Below are 25,510 nucleotides of genomic sequence, written 5' to 3'. Positions count from 1 at the left end.
TTCATATTGCACTCTGATCTCAAAATAAGAAAGATGTAACTAATGTTCAGGATGATCCAAACAATCTGTAAAACTAAGTATGTATTTTAACAGGATATAGCAAATATAAATCTTGTGTAGCCTGCCTGCATGGAAACAGTCTCATTGGCTTTGTCAGCCTTTTTTTGGAAACAAAATATCTGAATGCAGCTTTAACCTACCTAGTCTGAGTACTAAGAATGGTGAAGCTGTAGCAACAAAAGGCTATGCTATAAACAGCACGCTGCCACCTATAATACCAAAATTTAGGAAGAGGCTGGATCTGTGCCACTGTATGTTCACTTTTATCACTTCCCCAACTAATTAAAGATATCCCAGGATGCACACACATGCTTCCCTCTGGCTGCATCATTCAAATATTCTCTGAGTGCAGTCATACTGCAGACATGAATATAGTCTCTGGATGTATGACTTTCTAAAAACAGCATTCTTTTTAGCATTCTTCTGCCCAAAACCTTTTTTTTTTCTTCCTTTTTTTTCCTATTCATGGATAAAGATGGGGTTTGGACAAAAGATGAAAAGATTAAAAATAAATCACCAATGGTTATGGACTAAACTTGAGGTAATCAAGAAATTATTTCTAGGAGGGCTGAAGTAGGTTTTGAGGGATCCCTAAATCTTAAGGGACAGGTTTTTCTACTGATGAACACCCATTCTTTGAGTACAAGTACTCAGATCCTCTTCAGACAGAGAAATATGGACCACACTAAAGAAACACTTTCCCACTCAACAGCTTCTACTGCAAAACTCTCAGAATAGATTTTCAGAACGGTTTTTGCTTGTTGGGTTGCTTATCTGTTCAGCACTGCACACAGTGAAGATAAGCTCATTTGAAAAAAAATTGCCACGAAACAGATGAAGCCAATTCTTTATTTCTGGGACACCAGTGTAGGTTCCTTTAGCTGCATGACTCCAGGAGTCATACTAATAAAAATATTAGTGAATTTAACTAATAGCAGTTTGTATTGGAATGTATGTTGAGTTAATGTTCTTAGGCAAATGAATCTATGGTTTGTAGGTGCATTAGGAAAAACTTTTCTCTTACTGTGACGAGAGCGTTAGCATTTATTCCAGACTCTTGGGTATCTACATTGGAGATAAAGGTCCAAATTCACCTCATCATGGTGAGTCACCCTCTCAATAGCACTCAACCCCCCTGGGTGGGTGGATCTGGCAAGAGAATGTGTTGATTCATAGTCGAACAATCCTCACTGGCAGAATTGTGCAGAGGTAGACCTGTGGTTTAAAGCAGCTCTCCCGGGACAGTGAAAATACTGTCTGCCCTTCTCTGGAGCAAGTATCTTTTGAGGAGAAGATGAAACTGCTCTAGACTGTTTATTCTCCAACCATCTTTCCATCAGCTAGTGAATGAAGCCTGCAGCACTCCCAACCAATCATGTAAAAGGATCTCTCAATTCTTAGGAATGGTATTAAATGAAGCTAAAAGGGACTTTTAAAATACCTGCTTCTGAGGCAGCAGGCCACTGGATTACACATGTGAAATGTGCATTTTCTCATTGGGAAGAAAAAAAAAAAAAGAAGAAGACCTTTTTCTCCAATAATGAACATTTTTACAGGATCTCCTTTTCATCAGCATGAGGGGAACAAGGAAATACAGCATTTGTAAACCCTTAAAGCAAGGACTTTTGAAGATATTCCTTTGATCTTTAGTATTGATTTTTCAAACACATTTCACACATTTCACTCTTATCATATAATGAAGCTGCATTATAAGTTTTTAAGCCACACCTTATTTACAAATGTAACACATTCATCATATGCATGGTTTTAAAGAATAGCCTTTAGAAATATGAGGAAAAATAAGAGCTATCATCAAAGCAAAATTTTTCTCTTTTCCTCCCCTTTAAGACTGTTTCACGTTTTGTCGCTCGAATCCTGTTTGTCTGTCCTTTGATATAGATACCCTGCAGGTATCAAAATTAAGACCTTTTTGGGGGTGGTTTTAGGGGTTGGGATTTTCTTGTTTGTTTGTTTGTTTGTTTGTTTGTTTGTTTTCATAAGCAACATAGCTATCTGCCAGATACAAACCCAAACCATATCTGGAGGCATAGCCCCCTATTTTCCAGAAGTATTGATTCTCATTATTCTTTCTGTGTGAAACAGATGAAATTCACCTATGGCAGCACTATTAATGACAGGATTTACCAGTTCTCCTGATAAGTGGGACTACGTGCTTTTCCTAAATTTCTTTTTCCTTGCTCTTTCGTTATGTATCAGTCTACTCTGGTAACACACCAAGCTCCTAATGAAGCGTTCTGAGATTCCACATCTGGTGCTTCCTATCTCTGCATATCTCCTGAGCATGGCATGTACCACAACGAGAACTTTCCCAACTTCCTGAGTCTACAGTTTGTATAATGGCCCAAGAGGTTGTTACAAGCCAGAATTTCTCAGAATAAAGACATCTTCAAGCTAGTGTCTCAAGGTCTTTTTAAAAACTTCAGTCTCTGCCTTCTTTTTTTTTTTTTTTTTTTTTTTGCTCATGTACATCTGAGTCATAAGAAATCTTGTTCCTATAGAGAAGGACTTAATTACTGTCTGCAAGGGATTATACATTCACTTCTCTGGATTGGAAAAACTGAGTTGCTGACCAATTAAAGGTGGTCAGCAAATTCAGAATGTAATTGTAGCTCATTGTTGCTGCTTCCTTCCTCAGGGAATTGAGCAGCTGCTGAATGCTGTCATTTATTAGAGACCAACCTCCTCTATGTCCTTCTGCTGTCTCTAATAGGATCCCCAAATCTAGAAAAGTCTTATTCCCAGAGCTGAGCAGTACTATTGCAAACATAAGAATTTCTACACAGAAATAATGCATAACCTTAACATATTTTTTTTGCTGTTAATTTATCTCGGGTAGTCTGAAAAAGTCTGATGCAGCTGCAGTTTCATCCTATATTTCCATAATAAACACTTTAAAATACCTACAAGTGGTAATTATCTAGCAAGAATAAAATAAATTTTGATAAGTTTCCTTTTTCTTATTTCTAGGTCTGAATCTCTTTTTAAAAATTAAAAGCATTCCCCCAGTAAGGAACCAAAAAATCTTTCAATCAGATGTCATTTTAATGAAAGTCAAACATGCAATATGAATAAATTGAATATAACTGTAATAAAGTACTACTTATTTTGTTAGTAATCTGGGAGTAAAAATAAGGATATCTTCAACAAGCAGACAACCATGATAACACCTAAGTGTGGAGAAGCATATAATAGTTTTTGTTCTATATGTTTTCATAGTCTTCAAATATAGGGTAGTAGTCTTCCGTAGATTCTCTTTGCCATGACTTTCTCAGAGTTTTCTTTGAAAGTATTTGTCTCAGAGAAACAATATTGTGCAAGGAGACTCATATTCTTATATATACCAATCTTGTGAAAAGAGGAAACCCTTTTTTTTTTTTTTTTATTGTTTTTGAACATTTTAAGTGACATCTTCATTAGACGAGTATAGCCATTGGAAGTTATGGAAAAGAGTTATTCCCTCTCCTTTCTTTTCTCCACTGATGAATGCATGGACTTAAATCCTTTTGTCCCTCAGCTGTCTTTTTTACAAGATGGAAAGCTCTGGGACTGCCTGCTTTATGATTTCTTGAATGGAAGCTGTGCCAGACTTTTGATTTCACCTGTAGCCTTCTTCTGAATCTCTTATATTTTTATATTTTTTTGTGTATCTCTTGAGATTGGCAATCATAATTTATTGCTTCATACATTTATAAACAACAGCTTAATCATTTTCTCTACTTAATTTCATCATGATATATGGCATAGTTTGCTTTTTTATTGGCTGGACAGCCCTGGGATAAAGTTTTCCTGTATTATCTATTGTTGCATTATGGTGTTATTTTGCAATGGCAGTAGGAAGAATTTATTATTTTAAATATATTGTCTGGGGTTTACTGTGTGCATGATTTCACATAGTTTCATAAGAATTTAATCATGTAGAATTTGGGTGTCCACTCACTGTATTGCATAGACTTCAAATGTAGGTATGGCAAACTCCTGTAGCTGTTAGACCATTGTAGAGGTAGAGACTGGTTGGCATAGCAAGACTCAAATCTCTATGGCTAAACTTTCTTCTTCTCTCCCCTGCTTCAGTCCAAAGCAGGTCTACCATATCCATACCATCTATGAGATTTCATGATGGGAATTTTCTGTGAGAGTGACAGTTGGTACAACCCAAAATAATGTTAGTGTCTGTAATTACATTGAAAAGTTGTGGACACAGTACGTTACAAAGCTTCAGAGTTGAAATATGTTATTATAACCATAGTCATAAGATTCCTTTGCACACCCACTTGTCTTTGTTATGCTGTGTCGTGGTGGTTTATCCCCAGGTGAAAACTAAGCCTCACACAGCCACTCACTCACCATATGGCAGAACAGGGTAGATCCAGAAGTGCAAAAGTGAGAAAACTCATGGGTTGATATAAAGACAGTTTAATAGGTAAAATATAAACGACACACAAAATCAAAGAAAAACAAAGAATTTGTTCATTGCTTCCCACGGGCAGGAAGGTACTCAGCCATCTCCATCTCACCACATTTAATGGTTACTTTGGAAGATAAACTACTTTACACTGAATGTCCTTTTTTTTTCCTTGTCTCTGCCCCAGCTTATATCCAGAGCATGATGCCATATGATTCCTTGGGTCAGTTGAGGTCAGCTGTTCCATCTGTGACCCCTTCTAAGCTTCTTGTGCACCTCCAGCCTGCTCACTGGTGGGGTGCTGTGAGGAGCAGAAAAGGCCTTGGCCCTGTGTAAACCCTGCTCAGCAGTAATGAAAATGTTTTTGCATTATCAGTGCTGTTTCCACCACAAATCCAAAACACAGCCACATGCCAGCCACTATGAAGAAAATTAACTTTATCCAAGCACATGCTGAATGTCACTTGAAACGTTTTTCACCTTGATATTCAAACCTGTTTTCAGTTTATTTATGAGTATGTGCAATGCTGGCTCTAGTACATATCCCTGTGGAACACTGAAACAGACACTTCAATGTCAAAACTCATTATTTACTTCTCCCTGCCTGTTTCTGTCATTTAATCAATGAAGTGGATTCATTATCTTGTTTATTATTTTATTATGTATTAATTAAATTAAAAGAACTTTAATTAAAATTATTATTATATAATTATAATTATTATTTATTATTAATTAAATTAATAATTAATAATTAATTAATTAATTATTTATTAAAATTATTATTATATAATCAATTACTAATATATGCTGAAGCCTTCTGGAAGCAGAACTATATCATATCAAAAAGATCAAAGGTACCTATATGCTTAATGTCACTTCAGAGAACTTGAACAGGTCTATGAGGCAGGACTTTCCTTTTGAGGAGCAACAGTGACTTTTCCCCAGAACTGTGTGAACAGTTCCACACATTTTAGCCACAGACATAGTTTCAGTTCTACTAGGAACAAGTTGCAGGAACAGTTTTTCAAAACTTAGTATTGCTTTTGATACCTTGAAACCCTCAAGTAACAAGGAAATTCAAGTGAAAGGTTAGAGAAAATAATGAATATTTCAGCAGTTTCAACACTGAGATTTTTAGGATTCCTGATAGTATATGTGAAGTGGCTGCCAACTTGAAATCCCGTTGTACTGAAAGGAGACCTTCTGCTGAGTCCCTGATCAAATAAACAAATAAATAAATAAGCAAATAAACTGATGTGGCATATATCTCTTTAGGGTTTCTAACTCCTTCTCTTTTTTTCCTGAAAACTGGCAAATGAACCACAGAACACTGCGTAGCCACAAGCACAGCACTGATGGTAAAGTGTTTCATGGAACTTTTCAAGGAAGTTTTTAATCATAGCAATTCCTTAAAATGTTTCCCCATCCTCTGATGAGATTACAGAAAGGGTATCACACTGATACATAGCTCTGGACATTAGGTATATATGCTTTTTTTGTGGAGCCCTGTTCTGCAATTTGTTCCCTAAGGGTTTATATTTATATTCTCTCCCCAAGGGCTAACGGCTTGGATGTGGCCCTCTGGCATTTGAAAGTTCTGCAGAGAAGCTCGCCAAGAACAATGTTCAACTTTATAATGAAAAATTTGATTATAGTTTACCCCAATGAGGTTTTGAGATCTCCTGTAGTATTTCCTGAATTTGCCCTCCTCAAATTTGGACGATTAGTGAATACTTTATATATTTATTTGTTGCTTCCATGACAAGAAATTTCAAAATACTTCAGATCCACCTGGAACTGTATCTAAAGGTAGAGAAATATATCATCCGCATATGTCTTTAATAATTTGTGCTCTGATGACAACATAGTTGTCATTGCTTATGCTGACTATTTTGCAATCTGTTTTGCTATTTTGTTGTTTCATTTCTAGCTACCAGAGAAGGAAATAACTAGTTTATTTCTCTTAGAATACAAGTCAGCTTTAAAATGACATGTGACATATTTTCTTTAGCAATGTCTGAACCAGAATTGAGAGTTTAATAATCTATATCTCAGCATGAATTCCCAGAACATTCAGGTTTTCATGTAATTTATTTGGTTTAATTTGAAACACAGAGTAATTTTCATTCAGCATTTCAGAATTGCCTCTTGCGTTTTCCTTGTCCTTTTGGTTAAAAGTCAGTAAAAAGCAAAATTAAACTCCACAAAAGTGTGTATATGGTTCCAGTTTCAGAGTGAAAAAAGAGTAGAAAAAAGTTGATATAGCAAAGCATTTGCTTTATGGTTTCTGCTCTAGCACTTTTGGTCTAGCTTTGCCTGAAATGGCTATGCATAATCTGGCTTTAAAACTTTTTTGCATAAACTCAAATGCCTGTGATTGGTTCTGCCTTACTTCTTGCATTCCTAAAAAATCGAGGGAAAAGGATTTATGAGGAGACAGATCTTTGTTTGGGCTTCATATGGCTAAGACAAATCATAAATATGTGACTTCACAGCAAACAAATTAACTCAAGCATAAAACAGGAAAAAAGAGGTGCATAGTTAATCTATACTTAGGGATGTGTCAGGCTCTGGGTTTTAATCTTTTCTTGGTTTAAATAGGAATAGATATTTCAAGTGAAACACACTTATGTCTGTAGAAGTTAATTTCTTCCCTCTTTTTACCTTTTTGATTCTGCAATCTTTATTACAGCCAAACTTTTCTGTCTTATTTCAGTAGTATGTCTGGGAGTATGCAGCACCACTTAGTGAAACAGCCTAATTTCTATTTTCAATAAGGCTTGCTAAATTGCCTTGTTTTTCCTAACTCTGAAACACTGTCATTATATGACTATCCACAGGCAGTTCTTCATGGGAAGGATGTACCTTCATATAAATCTCATTACTGCAGTGTTGATTATAAAATAAACATTTTATAGTAACAGTTACTAATAGATAGAATGAATAATAATGACCCAGCATATCAAATGCAATTGTCCTATTGCAGTCGTGGGTGCTGAGAAAACACACTGCAATGGTGTAATAAAAATGAGCATCATGACATTATAACTTTAAGTTAGCTGATATAAATCCAGCTAATTCCATAATTGTATAGCTCGACATCTTAATGAATGTTAAGGAATGGTTATTTTTAGCAATAGAAAGTGCTAAACAAAACCTGTAAATCCATTCATATGTGCCTGCCTAACATCAATATTTTTTATAAAGACAATAAAAAAGCAGTAGGAAGGGGTTTTGAATGAAATAAACTCTGTCTTCTAGCTTATGCTGCTGAAGTCATTCGATAGTGCTACTGAATTTTGTAAAGGCATTTAAAAAAAAAAAAAAATTCCAGTTGTCTCACAGCAACATACAAGAATACATGAAGACAATTGAACTTGTTATGTAATTATGACTAGATATTAATGTAGAAGAACAGTGATATGCTTCCAATACTTGGGAAAACAAAATCCAAATTCAGAATTAAATACAAAAATATTTACAAAGCCAACAGCAATTACTAATCTTACATTAGAAAAGATCTTAAACCATAGAAGTTTAACTTCTGTCAGGAGTCACTATTTTGTGTTGATTTATGCATTTCAACAGTTTTGCTCTTTCCTCACTCTTCCTATTTAATAAAAACATTTTATTTTACAGTACTTTTTTTCTTTAAATTCTAAACATGTTAGATTTCTTTTTCTTCTTCAATGGTATGTTAAAAAAATTCCCAAAACCAATGCATATAAATCTATGGATTTTTAACTAGGTTGCATTTATAATGGAAATTCTAAAAGAAGAACCCCAAGTGACCACTCATTTAATTTTTCACTCGCAGTTGCAAGTGAAGCAATAATAGTGTAAGAGCAAAATTTGTTCCTTTCTGGTCACTTTTTCAGAGGGTAAGTTAGATTAAGTACTTTCATCAATCATCTCTTTCTTGTTCTCTATTTTGTATTAACAACACTGCTAAAATAAGGAGCAATCCATCAGAGTTTCCTGTTCCATTTTATATACGTACTTGATAGACTAATGTTTAGCATATTTCAAAAATATTCTGACTACAGTGCTATCTTGGAAATGTATGTCTATTTTATAAAATGGACACCTACAATATATTTGCATTTTGCAAGAAACTTATAAAAGCTTGATTTTTTTTTTACTTCATTAATCATTTCTAAGCAAGAGCTGGGGGGAAAATAGTGCCCTGTGGAGATTTTTTTGGTGTTAAGTACATGATGAGTTTTCTTATTGAATACTAGATATCTGTTATCCAAAAGAGGGAGCCATAACATTATACTATACCTTTGCACTTTTTGAGACAGTGAAGCTGCATAAATTCCTTCGTTCCATTTTCTTAAAGATGATGCTTGATCTGAGGTGTCTTTTAGTTTTTTGTTTCCTATTAATAAGTTTAATCCAGAACTAAAAAATAAATGTTAATAATCTTACCGGATCTGAGTGAAATGGTTACACTAAAGACAAATATGCTTTAGCAAACATCTGTCATGAAAAAAAAAATAGTTGGAATAAGTTTGCTTGCTCTTGATTTCACCTACATGCAATTTTTACCAATTTTGAGAAAAGAGTACATCACACTCTTTTCTTACTTTTGACTTTTTTCACAACTTTTGAATTTGCATATATTCATAAATATCAAATGAAAGTGAGTAAGGTATTTTCTAAACATACTTTGATTGCATATCTCTGTAAAAAGTGAGATTGACATAAAGTACCACTCAATAATTGATGAGACTATCAGATATTAAACATTTTACATTTTCTTAGAGGAACACAACACTTAGAAAAGTTGTGTGTGTGTATATTTACATATATACTTATATATATATATATATTTTGGAAAACATAGACTAGATTGCCTTCATATCTGAAAGGTCAGGGGACAAGAATGTAGCTGAAAGAGTAGAATGGGAATGCACAAAGTGATCAATAATGTGTGCTTTACTTTCACAATTTCTTTAGAACATTCTCTTTTCATTAATTCCATGTGCCACACTGGGATTCCAGCACAGCCTTATAACACTTTGTGAGAAAGGACTTCTGGTATTCTCAGCATCAGAGAAGAATTGATAGTTGTTTAATCTCTTTCTAATATGTTTTAACTAAAGTTTATAAATTTAATTTTTCTGTTGATTTACAAAGGGGAAGCTCTCTTTATATTTTTTTCTGTGACTATATCTCAGTATTTTGTAGGAATGTATTTGGCTGAAAGTAATGTAAATGATGATTTTACAGACTATTTGGTCAATGAGAAAAGACATGCTAAGTTAAAATTCCAGAGATGCAAGTCCAAATACAAATTCTGTGGTTGAAAGTACATATGCAAAAGTACATTACCCCTTCTACGGAATGTGTTTTCTTCTAGTATTTTTCTTCTTATTCCTAAGCAAAATTAAGCACCATAGAATAATATGTTATGTAATTTAAGCCACTCTGTCCTTTAGTTTCTTTTTTATTTGTTTGTTGGTCTTTAGTCTTTAGTGAGATGAATGCTGAGTAAATAAGAAAAGAAGAAGGCAAGTACTGGGAAGGGAAAGAGCAAGTGAGAAGATGAGGAAAGCACTGAGAAGATGAGGAAAAAGGAGAGGATACAACCACTTGAGAACAACAAAAGTGCAGGAAAGGAGAATAAGTGTTCTTCAGAGAAGTGTATACAGTTAAATATTCTACTCGTAGCATCAATTTGTTAGATGAAGCATGGCTGTCTGTTAGAAACATTTTCCAGTTGCCCTGCTCAAGAAACGTGGATCTGACATTTTCAGAGCTGCAAATTATCAGCAGGTCCATGAATTAAGCTGGTTTTAGAGATGCTCAGCAATTCTGAAAACAGTCTGTGTTACGCTGGATCTATTGTTTCATTTATTTCAAGATTTTTCTTACTGGAAATATTTGTAATAGCAGTGCTTTCCCCATGTATTTCAAGAGCCTCTGCTACTTTCTGTGAAACTTTAAAGATAACATTTGTCTGGGAATAAGCATCATTCACACAAATTGGTATTTACCACAGTGATATCTAATGCCACCTAACAATTTCTACTGCAATAAAATATATGGATAAGTTTTAGGAAAATCTCTAAGTTACTGAGGTTATGATAGGCTTTAAAAGTGACTTCACTGCAAAACCGACAAGTAGGAGTGCAGATTTTCTCAAAAAGCAAATGACTGGATAAAGCATGATGGAATAAACATTCCACCTTAAAATATCTTAGCTGAAAAAAAGTCTAGGCAGTTTCTTCTCCACTCTGAAATTCATTAGACAGTTTTTGCTTACTCTATATCTTCTTATGACAGTCAGTCCAGCCTATGATGCACCTTGATGCAACAGCTTGTGACTTGACCACAAGCTAATCTGTTCCAGCAACATATTTGAACTCAAAACTTAGAAAAATTAGAAGTTATTCATCTTCATCGTTATTATTTGTTAAAAATTGTTCATCATAATTTACTCTCATTACTAGTATTTGTTTTTCCAAATTTCCCATGAAAAGAAAATTCTTTAGTTGGTATATTTTAAAATTTCAGTCAATCTTTTCAGTTTTACTATTGATATTTTTTGAGCTTTTATTAATTGGCCTCAAAATATGAAAACAGATTTCCACTTTGTCCTTTCTATTGTGACATGAAATCTTATAGTAATTCATATGAAATAGTAAAATCACATCAGTTATCGAATACATTGCATCTAATGCAAAATTAAATACTTCATCTTAATTTCCATATTGGACACCCCTCCCACTTGAGTCACAATGAAAGTGAGTAATCTTGCAGAGCAGCTCATTTCACACCATAAAAAAAAAAAAAATATTAGCCGCCATTGAGTCATCATAAAAGAAATTATGAACCTGATATTAAACATATTCCTTGTCTTGCACCTTCTCTTTTTGTCTTGAATACCTAAGAAAATACTTTTGTTAACACCAGCTTGCATGTGCTGAAACAATAATAAAAAAAAAAAGTTGAAAAATATATGATGTGTGAAACTTTCCTCATTTGGATGTGGTCATTGTGAATGTAATTTAAAAAAAAGTGTTTACTTTAGCCATATTTTTATTTTTTGTTTTCCCTGTTGGCATTTGAAAATATGTTCTTGTTTACTTCAATTATGTTCAATGAAGTTCTTTTATGTATCATCAGACCTACTTTTAATAGTCCATAACCAAGTCAAAAACATTCATACTTTCAATTTATTGTCTTGTTTTGACGATATAAGCCCTCTGTTATAGAGTGAACTAAGATTACTTGATTATTGTCTGATTCTAATGCAGTTTTTATCTACACCTACACTAAAAAGTGGACTTAATAAGAGTTTAGGTAGTGACTTCATACTTCGAATTCCCAAGTTCTAGTGATTTTTTCATTATGTATAAAATTATAATTTTACATTTTCTTTCTGAAAGCCAATGTACTCTGCATTTTTCTAGCATATTTATTTCTATATGTCTCTACTTTGGTATGCATTTAAAGGTTAAGTGTGGCAAGACGCTCTTTATTTCCATTCTTTTTTGATTCATCATTTAGACAGGACATTATTTCAATAACCAATTAATCTTTGTAGGGGTGGTTTTGTTTTTTCCTCTTACCTACATGTACTTTTGTACAGAGCATTTGCTCTGCTCATGTGTGCATAATATTGTTCACATTTTTCTCTTTTTTAGTATTTGCAGGACATTTTAGAACTTTCTTACAAGTTAAGTCAGTAAAAACATTCTGCTAACTACAATGGCTTTCAGTTAGGTTTCTGTTGCATTTCTGTTTTTACCACTTTGCTTATGTCTCTACCTTTTAATGAAATTTTGTTCAGTGATATATATGTTCTATTACCTTGTAAAGTCATGCATTGTTCAACACATTGCTAATGTATACATTTGATTTTGAATTTTTAAACCAAATATTTTTAGCCCTGTGTCTAATTTGTGTTTGTCTATTGTTCTTGTTATGCAGTAGTCGTGTATAGAAATTTTTTCAATCTATTATTTTATTTTAATAAAAGAATTTAATTTTATAAACACTATGTTCACAATATTGTCTTTATCTCATTTTAAATTATGCTAAAAATTACATTTCAATCTCATTTTGGTAGATGAGTAAGATATACTTTCCCTTTCTGTCCCAGCCTATGCAGAAAGAAGCTGCTTTATATTATCTGTATTTTCATCTAACTTTATCCTCTGCTGTATCAGAAATCACTATCTGGCATTTTGCAATTCTGTTTCATCTGACATTTACCTTGAAAACAACATGGATTTTATTTCGTTTGTTTGCTTGAATATCGATGACTTCTGAGCAGAAGAGAAAACATTAAAAAAATAAAAATCCAAATAGTTTTGTTCACATAATATTTTCTAATTGACTTTTTCATTTAATGTTATCTATCTACTCACATTTTACACACATGACACTATACAAATAATGTGGATTCTGTGCACACACCAATTCCTATGCAGGGGGAAGGATGTGAAGGGACTGGAAAGAAAGATTTGTAATAGCTTAACATTAACTGATTGTGCATCAGTTGGCAATTTCCACCCTATTGCTATTGCCCAGCTCGTGGAGCCTGGTGAGGATCAGGATCTTCAGGCGTTCTGAGCAAGCTGGTGCTCTGCTGCACAGTGCATTCTGCCTTTTCTGTCCCTTTGCAGCTCTCAAGTCCTCTGCTTGGCCTTTTAATGACTGTGACAATATTTCCTCCCTTTATAAAGATTGGCTCTAAATGTTACTGATGTCCATGGGAATATTCAGCTAGACCATGATGAGCTTTCCATCAGAACTATGTGCACTTCTGTTGTTTACCTGAAGCTTATCCTTGATTGCTGACATAGAACACTTTGAAATACTTTGTTGTAATTTCTGCCTGGTAATTGGCAATTTCTGAGGGGCACCACAGGAGTACCAATTTCTCTGGTCTCTAATAAAACAACTATATTCTTTCAGATCCATGAGTTAGAACCATATTGTTACAAATACAATGCATGTGATGTCCTCATATTATTTATATAATTTTCTCATGTTCTAGTATTTCTTGCTTCAAAATTTAAATTCAATACTTTATTCTGAGCTCAATCAAAAATGTGCTGTTCAAGCCAGTGCATATTTTTTTCTGAACAGTAAGCTATGAATGCTTGCACTCTCCGATTGTACCAATAAATTATCAGGACTTCAAATTCAAAAGTGAAATTATTTGGTTATTCTTATCAAAGATGGAGTCAAAAGCAAAATGTGAAATTAAACAATGCAGGATTATATCCATGCAAGGTTTTGAACTTTTGAATAGCTTCATATTAAAAGTGGAATGGTTCAAATGTCTTGGTTTTAAAACTGCACTGTCTGTGCCTTCCTGATTATCCTCTTGTCCTTCGGATTTTTTAGTGATATTAAAATCCCAACAAAGTATGAATAAAAAAGTTTTCGCTCCCTGTTCTTTTATAATCTCTCCCTTTTTTTGCAGTCTATGGTCTAACAAAAACAAGGTTACTTAGGCCACATATCTTTTTTTATAAACCTCTAATCTGTTCCTTTTCGATTACTACAGATTTCAGATACTATAAATATTTTCCATCAGGAAAATGCAATTCTGTATAATAAATTTCAAGCTGCTTGTAACTGGACTATATATTTTTGTGTAGTTCTTTTAGAAACAGGCTCCTGAGAAGTTTGTGGACTCACAGGTTAAGAACCACCCACTTAAACCAGTGCATCCCTAAACATCTAGGTAGTGCTGTGTTATTCTTTTAGAACTGGGTTCAGTGTCTAATATACAAATGATAATTGACTTTCATTTAAGTAAGAGGCAGAATGTCAGGGACATGCAGAAATATTACCAATATTTCTAGTAGTAATTAGTTATAATTTTTGCCTAGTAGTCACTATCATTGGGAATAAATGCTTTGGAGGAGTATATAACTCACCTTATTAATGGCTGCTCTAATAGTACAAGTTATGGATATCCAGTGGTATGGGTGCATGTACTTAAGCCAGGTGGGATCCTATGCTTAGCCCAATCCTCTTCCTTTTCTGGAATTCTCCTAATGATGGAGTACTGACATTAGTAATCACTCTTACCCTTCCCACTCTTTCCCTGTTTCAATATCAATAAAATGCTAAGACAAACAAGAAGGCGACATTAATTCTTTTGGACGACTGGTCAGGGAGACTTGGAGTAGTGGGAAGCATCTTTTCTTGTACTTGATAAACCAGTTTGGTCTCCAGAACATAGGGAAAAGAATTTTTTGCTGACAGATCATCCTTTAGTGAAGGGTTCCACCCTTTTTTTCCTCCCTTCCAGTTGAGGATCACTCAGATACCTCTGAACCCTTTACACACCTCTCTTCAAATCAACAAATCCCTCTGACCCCACAAAACTCAGTAATCCCCCAGCTCAAACCACAGCATTAACACAGAGAGACCAGTTGCTGGTTGTGCAAGAAGGCAGTAAAGCTACACCCTAGGAAGGGGTACACAGAATGAAAAGAGATAAATGTTGGAAATGTTATGATACTGCTGCCATTCTGGCAGGCAATAATTTTTGTAACTGGCTTCACACATATTAAGTTACTACTCGGATTTTGTCGTACTCCTGCTCATTACCAGATGAACTCAATGAAATTATAATGTACATGACTCTCACAAGTAAGAGCTTCAACTTCCTAATTACACTTATTTATGCCCATAGGTACATACGTATATATGTACACACATATAATCTAAGGAAAGCATATGTATGTTTCTGCCTTTAAATATCGAGGGTTTTTACAGCGATTGTGTGGAAATATCTTTTGTATGTAATTTCAGAGGAGCGAAACAGTAGACAGTAAAATAAATGAGCATTGACAAATACTTTTTAAATTCTCGGTGAGATAACCTAGAAGTTTTAATGTCCATTCCTTGCATTAAAGCCATACCTGGTGAGGTATTATTTATCAAGATAAATCAATTTCCAGTCTCAACTGTTCAACATACCATATGTCATCATTCAATCTTTTGAGGAAAAAAAACTTACAGAACATAGTGTCTTCAAAGATGACCACCATTATATTTCAGGGCAAATAACAATTCTCTTTTTTTTCTGGGTGGGATTTGTGCTGCTGTTTGTCAACCACACCTGGGAAAATAATTGTTTGTATATGAAGGTGGTAACTTTGTCCTAAGACTACCTTATATTTAAATCTTAATATCTTCCATTGTCTTTTTTATAAACAGAAAAAGAAATCTTGGATGCTCTGCAGAAATGCTGAAAACCTCACGCTTCCTTCAGTATGCCTTAGAATTAACCACTACAGACTACCTGCAAAAACAAAGAACATGTCTATGATTGCCTTGTCCTTCCCGTTCTTCAGATACTTGATAGTGGTCACTGGGATGAAAATTTTTATTTAAGAGGATCATGCTCACATCATTTGACCTTTCAATTATCAGGATAAAACCAAACTTCAGGACCAACTAAGTGAAGTAGGAATAAGAAGTCAACTTTTATTTGCATTGTAAAGGGACATTTAAATGAAAGTTAACAGAAGTATTGTTTACCTTGGAGCTGATCATTTAGATGGCCATATAGTAAGGATGAAGACTGTAGCAAAAAGATTTCAGGTTTCCTGAACATTTGCTCCTTGAGGTGAGAAACAGAAAGGGAAGCTTAAAATTCCATGTCAAAATAATTGCTTACGTTTTCTGAAGGTGCAAATTTGTCAATACTTGTAGTGAGGTACAAAGTGCATGGGTTTTAAAGTGATTCACTGAAAGTGACCAATTAGTCATGTCATGTAAATGTATTAATGTGATTTAGTCAAAAGTTCCTATTTCATGGAATTTTTGCCTCTAAATAAATTTGTTGAATGAAGTGGAATTCTTTTCTAGAAATCTTGACGGAATAAATTGAGGCTGATTTGCTGGAGGACCATGGGAACTGCCAGCCAGTCAGTTTCATCTCCGTACCTGGTATGATTATAAAACACATGAACCTGCAAAGATATATTAAAGCATATGGGAGACAAGCAGGTGATCAGGGACAGCAAACACGGCTTTACCAAGGGCAAATGATCCCATGGTCTCCAGTGATGGGCTGACTGCATCAGTGGACCAGGAACCTTCCAATATCATGTACCCGGACGTCTGTAAGGCCTTTGATATGATCCCCCACAACAGTCATGCTGCTAGACTGGAGACACATAGGTTTGATGGTTAGACTGTTACATGCATAAGGAATTAGATAGTTGGCCTCTTTTGAAGATTTACTGTCCATAGTTGTGTCCAAGTGGAAACCAGTAAAGAGAGGCATCCCTCTAGAGTCTCTACTGGGGCTAATACTATTTAATGTCTTTTTTAACTGCACAGAAAGTGAGAAAGACTGAACACTTAGCAAGTTTGCAGATGACACCAAGCTGTGTGGTGCAGCTGATACACCCACGTGAAGCGACACAATCCAGAGGGACAGACTTAAAGGTATGTGCCTATGCAAATCTCATGATGTTCAACAAGGCCAAGTCCAAGGTGCTGCACCTGGGCTGGGGCAATCCTCAGCATCACTACAGACTGTGGGATTAAGAGATTGAGAGCAGCTCTACTGATAAAGACTTGAGGGTACTGGCAGATAAAAACCTAAATATGAGCTAATGACTTTTAGTGAAAGAGAAGGCTTAGGTGGGATATGAAGAGGAATACTTTAGGTGTTGACACTCAAAGGTGTTGAGACACTGGAAGAGGTTGCCCAGAGAATTTGTGAATATTCCATCATTGGAAAAGTTCAAGTCCAGGTTGGATGGGGCTTTGAGCAACATGATCTAGAGGAAGGTGCCCATGGCAGAGGGGTCAAACTTTGAAGTTTCTTTCTAACCTAAACCATCCTGTGATTTTGAAATGACACTATAGACAGAGCAAATGTTTTTCTGTTTTTCTTTGATATTCACCACTCTAGGTCTGACGTTATAGAATAAAAACTGGAAATGACCTGCAAAGACCTCCTCAACTCAGAGCACATAAGAATATTGCTTTAGCTGTTAGTAACTAGAACATATACCTCTGGAAAGCTTACAATGCAAGTATATGAATGAGTTTCCTAACAGAGATGTTGTACAAATAAAAACAAACAAACAAAAAAAAAAATTAAAACCTATATCACTCATTACACATTAGAGATATATTTCTACTGACATATGTAGATATATATGTAGATATATAGAGGGATATAAGTAGACCTAGATCCATAGACCTTTTAATCTAACCTCTGTCTCTAAAATTATATCAAAATAATGATAAAACTCTATTGACAGAGGTACAGATATAGATACATATATACACAAATACATGTAAGTTTTCATTACAGGCAATGGAATTTCAAGGTTTTTAAAATTTTCAGGCTGATTAGCATGAAGTTTAATTAGTACTGATTAACTAGAGGTGAAGGAAGTAGAAAATTAATGTGACTTATTTATTTTTTCCATTCTACCACAATGTCCCCTTATTTATGTTGCTCTAAAGTTTTTTGGTGTTTTTTGTTTTTTGGGTTTTTTTTTTCAGATTTCAGCTTTCAGTCTGTAAAAAATATTGATTCTGATGCTATTTGCAAAGAAAGGACATAAACTGCAACATTCATTTTGGTCCTATTTTTATTGTAGCTTCTCACAGTATTGCATTTTAAATGATCTTATAATAAGTAATCCAGAAATGTTTATGCTGCTTCAGCTTTGTGAATCCACTCTTCTTGGAGAGGAAGCCAGATTTCCTTCCTTCCTTCCTTCCTTCCTTCCTTCCTTCCTTCCTTCCTTCCTTCCTTCCTTCCTTCCTTCCTTCCTTCCTTCCTTCCTTCCTTCCTTCCTTCCTTCCTTCCTTCCTTCCTTCCTTCCTTCCGTCCTTCCTTCCGTCCTTCCTTCCGTCCTTCCTTCCGTCCTTCCTTCGTTTTCTTCCTTCTCCAGAGAACTAGAGATGCTTTCAACCAGGTTGGCAAAGTTTCCTCTAGTAGCTCTAAGCATGGTCTTTAACAATTACCCTGGGTTATTCCCTGCATGTTTCTGCCCCACTTTTTTATTTGTAAAATATTTATTTGTTATTTGAAAAATTATTCAGCCTCTAGGCTTTTGGTTTGGGGAGTTCTATGAACTACAGTCTCAACACATTGGAGACAGAAAAAAATCATAGAGGGTCTTTGTATATTTGAGAAGTTTATCCTTTACACCTATTTTTTTTTCTGTATCGCATATAGTCTTAATTCTTTGGATCTATATTGTAGGGATGTGTAAGGAAAATTTGCTCTGAAATGCATATGTGAATTTCCTGAGAATACATTAAAATGGCACATAAATTATTAGAGTGAGTATCATTGTTAGAAGTGCTAAATCTTTCATTCAAGCAGTGCTCACATATATGTTTCTGGATGTGCAACACTGGGCCTTTTCCTAAATCCTTATCTATTAGATTCAACATTTCAGTAGGGATGACCATATTTTGAGCTAAATGGTGCTTTTCTCTCCCTTTCCTGAATCCAAGCTTCAGGGAAAGATTCTCAACCAGTAGATTTTTTTGGCCAATGGTAGCTGAAAACAGCTGTACTAATGTTTTTGGGAGTTTCTTCTCTTTAATTGCCTTTAAAAGTGATTGTGAGCACATTAAACACAAGACTTTTTTTAAATTTGAAATTCCTTTTGCTTACTGCAGAGATTTGGTACCATAAGTAGATTTTTCAAGAAGACAATAACTGGAAGAGCAGGTAGTACCAGAAGCTTGAATTTTATGAAAATGTGACAGATGTAATTAAAATATCACAAAATAAGTACTTCAAGTAATGTGTGAATTTTCAGCTTTGATGCTACTACTACTATTACTACTGCTAAGCAAAGAACAATTACTTTCAGTATTGTTCATCTCCGTGAAGCAACTTGAAGAGATTAATTAATTTTGTTTAGAACACAAGGGATTTTACTTATTGCCTTACTCTAGAAAAGATGTATATCCAACCAGATAGCTGTCTTGACTAGGAAAGAAGTCATATATAACACAAATTTAAAACCATTAAGAGTAAGATAAAGCTCAATTGCTGGTAATCCATGGATTGCAGATAACAGGAAAGAATGAAGGAACTACATTACTTTTTTGATACAAATCCATTTTTCCTGTGAGTCTGAATTCTCATTAGTAATGAAATTACCTTTTATATTCAGGAAGCAAATGTAAGGATTATTGCAAATCTTCTAGGAAATGGGAAAATATTTTCTGTAATTTAATATTTTATGTTTACTCCGAGGAAAATAGAATTTTTTTATCAGATAGCATCATTATAAGAACACAGATTCAACGCTCATTTTTACACCGGGTAAGGGAAATACACAAAAGGAATTTCACTGGCTTCAGTGGGACCAGTTTTATTGCAAAATGTTACTTGTTCTGAATACAGGTTCTGGAGTGCAGCACAAGCACAAACAGCTCTCCTGACAAATAGTTTAAACAACTACAAGGATTTCCTTTTGAAATTAGTATGTTTCCCTGATTTTTTTAACTTTTACTACACAGGCAAAATTATTTCCGTAAGATTACCCAGAGCCAGCATCTTTGACTTAAGAAGAAAGAACATTTTTACAGTACATTCCCACTACAAAGTTTAATGTTTAAATCCACTAATATGGAAAACAGTGGCAAAGAATAATGCAAACCATGTTAAAGTATTGTAATAAACAACAAAGTAAGCAGAAAAGGTCAGCCAGCATGCAGCACTATAAACTTAAACAAACCCATTGTAATATATTGCTTTGTACAAATATTTTATTAACTTTCTCGAGGATTCGCATGAGTTATGCTTGGGTTTGTGTCTCTAGATGCATGTATACATGCATGAAGGTTTGTGTATATCTATATATACATATATACATTATATATGTACATGTACATATAACACAGTTCTGTTCATAAACTGGGGCTATTTTTATCTGTTAAAATCAGATGTGAGTAGTTTACTGATGCCCTCAAATCATACAGAACTTATAACTGCTGCATTATAAAATGCTAAATTTCATTTTTTCTGTGCCCATTTTTCCTTTCAAACTGAAGTAATAAGATTAACTTCACCCTCATACCTAACTCAGACCTTTTTTTGCTTTGCCTCTTCATCTCCTTAGGAGTAAATATTGAATGATGGAGTGCAGAGGAAATAAAATCCGAATATTTTAGTAAGATCTTAAGCTGAGTTTTTTAGATCATTATATTTTCAAATTTCCGTTATTGAACACTTTTTACACGACTTGATGTTTTATCGAATTCTTTTTAAAGACGTGCTGAAGTATAAATGTCAAATTCTGCACCACTGATTATCAATATAATAGATCATATTTTGGAAAGTAATGGCTACATCTAATTATGCGTGTATATATTGCCAGGAGGCTTGTATACATCATTAATTGACTTCAACTGAACTATTAAAAATATTAATTAAAATTAATTTAAAAATTAATTCAGATAATCTCCTTCTGAGAGCTATTGTGTAATTTGTTTAAAATTATGGAAAGGCCTACTGTTTCCATCCCCAAACATGAATGCATTATCCACAATTTTCTCTATTTCACAGAATCTCTTCTTGGGTGTAATTTACGAAGATCATGTTTTGAATCTGGACAAGTGCTTTAGGAGATCTTTCTCAAGACACTTAAGTACAATGGGAAGAATGTGTCAGTATTTTTTAGAAAGTGGAATCCTTGAGTGCCAACATGTGTGGCCCAAAACTTCAATATTATTACAGGATAAACTTCCATGAAGGCAGTCGTTCTTTCTCTCAAATACAACCTCTGAGGACAAAACCAACTGAACACCATCTACCGTCTAGAAAATTTGTACTTACCTAAAACTCATTGACATTTGCATATGAGGAGGTAACATAATATGAAAACTATGTTTTTCTGAGATAGGGAAACAGAATCCAAAGTGATGTTGTCTGGATGTTGCTATTACTCTTACTACTAAAAAGTGTGAATTTAATTATAGAAGATTGCATTTTACTAGCAAAAGAATGCACTGGCCATCACTTGAAGCACTCCATTTTGCAATTGCAGAAATACATTTACTGAGAAACATTTGTGGTCATTGATGGTATTAAGTATTGAAGATAAAGATATTTTTATGAACGTTGATGTAACCATACATAGAAATTGGAGGGCTGGGAGGCCCCATTTTATCCCTGGCTCTGACACAGAGCCACTCTGTAACTGAGACCAAGTCTCTGTGTGGCACTGTGTATGGGATGACAATAATGCCACCCATGTCCTTTTCTAATCTTCCCAAGATTGCAGAACAGATTATAAATAGCATACTTCACTTCCTGACATTTCTATAATAAAATTACATACTGTGTATTAAAAAATTCCTTTTTAAAAAACATGTTGAGCCGCCTTCTGAGCTGCAGTATACATGCAGGATTTTTCCTTTTTCCTGTAGCTCGTAGTATTTTCCCAGAAGTAACCAAGCCTCAGTTTCGCTAGGTTTTTGCACTGCAGATACATAGTATGATTTGATCAAGATTCATATCTCCTGTTCAGTCATGCTCATCAAGTAGTCCTCAATGCCACTGGGGCATTTTTATCACTATCAGTCACTGAAAGTCAGGAAAATAACTTGCCTTTTAACATTCAGCAATTTCCTATGTGTTTAAAAGGCAAGAAGAGACTGACTGTTTTTGCAAAAAATCTTTTTGTTCATTTCCCGTTGCTTTATTTTCCTTCTCGTCATACCACCTTTAGCAAAATTTTGGATTTAGTTCTATAAATTATTTTCATAATCTTCCTCACTCATATAAAGAATGCAGTTAGCTTTTACTCGGGCATCTCTATTCATGTTCAAATATTAGTGCTTCTGCAGATATTTGCATGTAACACCTGCTGCAAGCCTTAGAAATTCAGAAGGCATTCTGATATGAGTGGGAGATGCATTTTTCTCTAGGTTTTTGCTCCAGTTACCTCCTGCAGTTAAATAGCTCTGACTTAATGGAAGAAGCACATATATTTATATATCTATATTGTCTTATAGTCCAGCCTACGTACCCCAGTTTTCTTATATGATATCTCCTGAACAAACTCATGCTCAGAGAAAATTGTCAGTCTTGTTACTCTCCGGGTCTACTTCTCAAACACTTCTGCCAGTAGATTCCCTGCAACCCATGTTGTACAGATTCAGAAACCATGTACTGATGCCGGAGATAAGTGAATGTCAGAATTAAGTTGTACAGTCCTTTCAGCAGCATTATGGGTGATGACATTTAAACTAGTGGATTTCGGTTATTACATTTTGTTTGGTGAATAGGTCAGGGAATGAAATCATTGCTATTGGCTGATCCCATGACGAGAGGGCGTCTCTGCCAGTACCAGGCAACTGCTGCTGAGATCAGCATCCTTGTGGAGCAACAGCTGGGTGAGAGGAGAGCACAAATCCCTGCTGCTGTCTGGAGAGGAGGACAGCATTTTCAGAATAGTCACTTCTGCAGACAAACATGAAAATTCTGAAAGCTTCAAGCAATTTTACCATGGACCTGTACAAAGCATATGACAGAGGTGTTTCTCCCCACATTTTCTCTACAAATTGCATCACAAAACTTCTTTTTGTGCTTAGGTGAGATGTACTGGTTACACACAAATCATAATATCCTACATTAATGGCTACAAGACAATCTCTGAAATTAAAAACTCTGCTTAGTTCACACAAAAAGCATATGAAAAGCTTTGATTGTTGAATTCACTCTATCAAGTTTAAAAAGACTTGGCAACTATTTTAAGTACAAGTAGTAATATTACTGATACAGTTGCATTTCTCCATTTAAAATTGATCTTGTTTACCTAACTTAAAAAAACCCAAACCAAGAATTATTTATTTCACAGAAGTTTGACTGTATAATGCTTTACATTTTTGTTAATAGAAAATCACATTACTGTAAACATATTTAATTCTCTCTTGAATTTACATAATTACACAATGAAGTACAAATGACAAGAAAATATCTTTTATCAGACAGATTGACATATAGATAGCAATATGCCTTTTTTAATAACTAATATAATTCAGTAATAAATTTATTAATAGTCATAGACAAATTATAACATAAGTCTTCTGAATATTTAATTAGTTCACTCAATTTTGGGATTAAAATTATCATTTCAGGAATGGAGAATGACTTGGAATGAAGATTTTTAAAGATCTGTCATTGGGAATTCCTATCACTATGACCAATATTATTTATTAAACAAACCTTTTGATCTCATCTCCAAAACTAGTACAAGTATTACACTTGTCTTTTTATCCATATTTGTCTTTAGCATGAGTATCTAGTGTAGTACTGAGCAATGAAGCATAATCCTGCTGCAGTTTCAATAAAATATTACTTTTGTCACTTTTATCCCTTAAATCAGAGCAAGACTCATAGGTTGGTTCTAAATTTGCCTGCTGAAAATGGAAAGTGCTTTAAGAAAATATTATTCTATTTTCTGAATTATGACTTAAATCTGTGACAAGGTGTGTGGCTGCTGTATGCACGTTGCCTTACAACAGCAAGGGATATCAATTTCCTTTTAGTTCATATACATCATTCTTTCTTTGAAGCTCATACAGTGAAATTGAATGGATGTGACAGCATGTCCCTTGCATGTGAAAAGGCAAAATGTCTTTCAATTGTTTTCTGCTGGTTGCTTCAGAATCAAGTGGTCAGTTTGACCTTTTATGCTTTCTGCATTGCTTTCTGTGGGACCCTCTGATTGTATGTATTAGGCTGACAAGGTAGTTTGGAAGCACTTCTGGAGAGCATTCTTGCACTTTAAGCCTGTTGACTGGCTTACTGCTACGGATATCCAAAGGGACATCTCCCTCAGCTCTCAATCTTTATGAACCCTGAGCTTCCCCCTGTAACACATATAAAAAATCCTACTAATTCTTCTACTTTCACTAAAGAAAATTTTAAAAAGCATTAGTACTTCATTCTTAGTATTAGCAAAGACCTCCTATTTTTTTCATCCTACTTAACCAGGGTTGTTTTTATTAGATGTATTGGAAAACACCTATGTGAAAAAGAAAAGAAAAGGGGGGTAGCTTCTATCTGGACAGGTGTAAAAGCATTCTGCACAAAACTTAGGCTATATTGCTACTCCTAAATGGCAGGAAAAACTGAATAATGTATAATAGTATTGTCAAAGAGCATATGCATTGCTAATTTTTTAATATGCACAAGTAGTTGTCATATATACAGTATCAGAAGTTTAGATTTCAGCAATTTAGTGTGTTGTTTTGTGGGGCTTTTTTTAATAACTCTGTAAGAGAAATATCCCCAAAGTGCTCTGCTGACATTGCCCCTCCACTCCCCCTTCCCTCAAAAGTATCGGCATCTTCAACATTTTAGACACTCCGGGAGAAAGCATCTGCTCCTTTGCTGTCGGCAGTCCTCATGCTAGAGAAAGTTGATCTACTCACCCGGGCTGTGTGTGCGAGCCCAGCTCCGCGCTGCTCCTCTACCTGCTCGCTGCCTTCCGCATGTCACCGTGCCTCCAGCGCGGAGCGCGCTCGCCGCTCACTAGGGCTCCCTCTCTCCCGGCATCACTTTTAAGTCAGGCAGGCAGCGAGGAGAAGCCAAAGGGACTCTCTGTCTGATTGGTTTCCATTCAGCGCCCCTGATTAATAAAAAGCGTCCCTCGCAAGGAGAGGTGTTGCATCCCCTCACGGAGATGTTGGTGCTGATAGAGCCGCAGTGCTCAGCGCCAGGAGGCTCGGGGCTGGGGGGACAGCACGGCGGCTTTGCCAGCCAAACAGTGATTTGCAAATGAATGCAGTGGGAGGGTTCAGAGAGGAGGGCTTTGTTAAGGACCCTCTTATTAACTGAGGCTTTAATACAGAGGCTGATGTTACCAGCTCAGTTTGGTCTGTTTTAATAACAGAGGTAAAGGTATACTCCCCCCCCGCAACCTGTGAATTATATGGAGAAAAAACAAATTACTCTAAATATCTATACTAGCAACCCAGTGTCATTGGTGTGCAATACAGACTGGAGAATGCAAAATTATCCTCTAATGCTACTACGGTGAC

The 25,510-nt window shown here is 35.0% G+C and overlaps 1 protein-coding gene across 3 annotated transcripts in view; it reads right to left on the bottom strand.

Annotated features, from left to right (window-relative positions):
- The window catches only part of CDH9 (cadherin 9), a 97,663-nt gene extending 72,415 nt beyond the window's left edge, over nt 1-25,248 (bottom strand). For 2 of the 3 annotated variants that reach the window (XM_088170540.1, XM_088170553.1), the window contains exon 1: nt 24,902-25,248. The gene's annotated coding sequence lies outside the window, so the exon portion shown is untranslated. Of the gene's footprint in view, nt 1-8,767; nt 8,883-24,901 lie in introns of those variants that run through there. The other variant, XM_088170549.1, reaches the window with a different exon arrangement.
- Nucleotides 25,249-25,510: the final 262 nt, after the last annotated feature.

Source organism: Sturnus vulgaris, chromosome 1 (assembly GCF_052056855.1).
Source record: "Sturnus vulgaris isolate bStuVul1 chromosome 1, bStuVul1.hap1, whole genome shotgun sequence".
NCBI lineage: Eukaryota > Metazoa > Chordata > Aves > Passeriformes > Sturnidae > Sturnus > Sturnus vulgaris.
Note: the sequence above shows the minus strand (reverse complement) of the source record. Positions and strands in the feature narration are given on the sequence as shown.